The sequence below is a fragment of the Balaenoptera ricei genome, chromosome 4 (assembly GCF_028023285.1).
Source record: "Balaenoptera ricei isolate mBalRic1 chromosome 4, mBalRic1.hap2, whole genome shotgun sequence".
In the NCBI taxonomy this organism is placed as follows: Eukaryota; Metazoa; Chordata; class Mammalia; order Artiodactyla; family Balaenopteridae; genus Balaenoptera; species Balaenoptera ricei.
This window is the reverse complement of record NC_082642.1, coordinates 156,398,865-156,401,514: the sequence shown is the minus strand read 5'-3', so window position 1 is coordinate 156,401,514 and position 2,650 is coordinate 156,398,865.

Below are 2,650 nucleotides of genomic sequence, written 5' to 3'. Positions count from 1 at the left end.
TGATCCAAGTTTTCCCATCCTTCAACAGTTAGACAGGATTTACCCAGCTTCTAAATTCCACAGAGTTTCACCAATATAATCTTTAACAGAACTTTATGAAATTGACAAAAGGCTTCACTGGAATTGAACCCATGCCCTTGGATGAAAACATGCAACCAATTGCTCATGTCCAGCAAGTTTGAAAATTTACGTATTGTAGCAGACAGACCCTTAAGGGAACCCCAATGACCCGTACCCCCCGATATTCACGCCTTTATGTAACCCCTTTCCTTGGAGGGTGGACAGCACCTGTGACTTTCTTCACAAATGGAATGTGACAGAGGTGGCGGTTTGTCACTCCCATGATGACATTACGTAAGACTTCAGCTGGCTAACCGCCTCACTCACTCGCTGCTGGTCTTGGAGAAGTGACGCGCCGTGTTGTGAACTGGGCCTGGAGAAGACCACGTGGCAGGGACCTGTGGGAGCCCCTACGAGCTGTGGGCCTCTCCAGGCAACAGTTAGCCCTCCGCCTTACAACTAGGAGAAGTGAGTCCTACCGGCAACCTGTGCAAACTTGGAAGCGGATTGTTCTCCCATAGAGTATTCAGCTGCGAGCTCAGCCCTAGTCAACACCTTCACTGCAGCCTGGCGAGAACCCAAAGCAGAAACCCCAGCTACATCAAACCCAGAACCCTGACTCACTGAAACTGTGAGGTCATAAACACATATTATTCTCAGCAGCTAAGTGTGGGGTCACTTGTTATGCGGTGATAGGTTACTCATACACACATTAAGAAGCCTCAGATGTGTAAAGATGTGGCCATTCTCTCTTCCATAACTGAATTCAGCCTCCATTTCAACTGATGACCAAAAATAAAAACTCAATTCAAGGAAATGGATCGCTTCCAGTTTAGAACTCAGCCTGTTGGTGGTGAGTAGTTATCCAAATGGAGGATTCCCTCCTGCCCCTTCCCTTCTCCCTGTCTTGGTGACAATCGAAGTTCTGGGAAAGGGTGTGGTGTTCTAAGGAGCATACACTTGGTTCAGGACAAGCTGCCTGGGGTGAGGGCTGACCTCCAGCTCTTGCTGCTGTCTCCATCTGCATGAAACGGCCCTCATGGTCTTTGAGTAGTCTGTGCTGACTGTCACGGCTAAGGTCTGTGGTTTCTGCCACTGTGGCTATGTCCCACTGTTCTGACCTTCTGGGCTCTCTGGTCCACCTGTGTGGGACCTGGAGACTGCCTTGGGACCTGTCTGGCTAAACACCTCCATCACCTTTAGGTTATCGGCTACTCCAGGACCATGTGCTCTGACCCCATCTTAAGAGGCATGCAATGTTCTCAGACCATGCTTACGGGGTTCCTCAAATTTCTGCATGATTCTTGCCTCCTTAGAGTTTTAGCTCCGAGAGGAAACGGAATGTGGGGTGGAGAATCCAGACACCTACCAACAGGTCTGTTCTAACCTCATGGCCTCCTAAGCACCTTGCTTGTTGAGTCCTTCTTTCCCTTTGTAAGCAGTTGAAAAGCTGCCCTTGCATTATATTCTGTGTCTTCTCCAGAACTCCGGCTTATTTTATATTCTTTGTACTCAGCCCGCTAAGCTTTCTCACCAAAACTCACAAATCCTTCTGTCCCTCAACAGAGCCCCACTCTTGTAAATCAAAAACCCCTTGGTTTTTAGACTTTTCTTTATAGTGGCTTTTGAAAGCCAGTTTTGGAACTCAAAGCCAAGAATATGGCCTTTGTTCTGGACATTATCATTCTTTCCCTTGAGATCTGGGAGATTGAAAGCTGCCTGAGAAGATAGGAGGAAACCAAGGGAAAATATAAAGATGATCATTTGCCACAGTGGCCAATAATGCACTATGAGGGTGTAGTGAGCAGATTATGTTCCCTACAAAAATATGTTGAAGTCCAATCCTGGTACCTATTAATGTGACCTTATTTCAAAATAGACTTTTTGCAGCTGCAGTCAAATTAAGATGAAGTCATATTCGATTAGGGTGGGCCCTGCTCCGATTTGACTGGCATCCTTGCAAGAGAAAAGACAACATACACGCAGGACAAACAGCCATGTGGTGTGGGAGACAGAGATCGGGGTGACGCGTCTACAAGCCAAGGAACACCAAGAATTACCAGCATCATCAGAAACTAGGCAAAGACAAGGAGCAGATTCTCTCCTAGAGCCTTCAGAGGGCACATGGCCCTGCTAACAACTTATTTTCAAACTTCTGACCTCCAGAACTATGAGAGAATAAGTTTCTGTTGTTTAAAGCCACCCAGTTAGTATAACTTGTCTTGGCAGCCCTAGGACACTAATGCAGACAGCTAGACAGGGACTGGTTACCACCGTGAAATGACAGCCCACTCCACCTCTCTTCCAAAATCCATGAGTGTATCAGTTATTATCTTTCAGATGCAAGAGGGTGAACACCACACCAGTCCTGATTTAAGCAAGAAAGAGATTTCGTTGGCTCAAGCGAAATTCGGGGGATAGATTTGATCAGCTTCAGGAACAACTGGATCCAGGTGCTCAGTGTTACTGTCATCCTGCAGCTTCCTCTCTCCTCCTCTCGTCTTTCATCCTTCCAAAGTCAACCTTTCCACTTGGGCTATCGATCCCACTCTTTTGTTCCTTCTTTGCTGTTGTTTCCCAACAACTATCC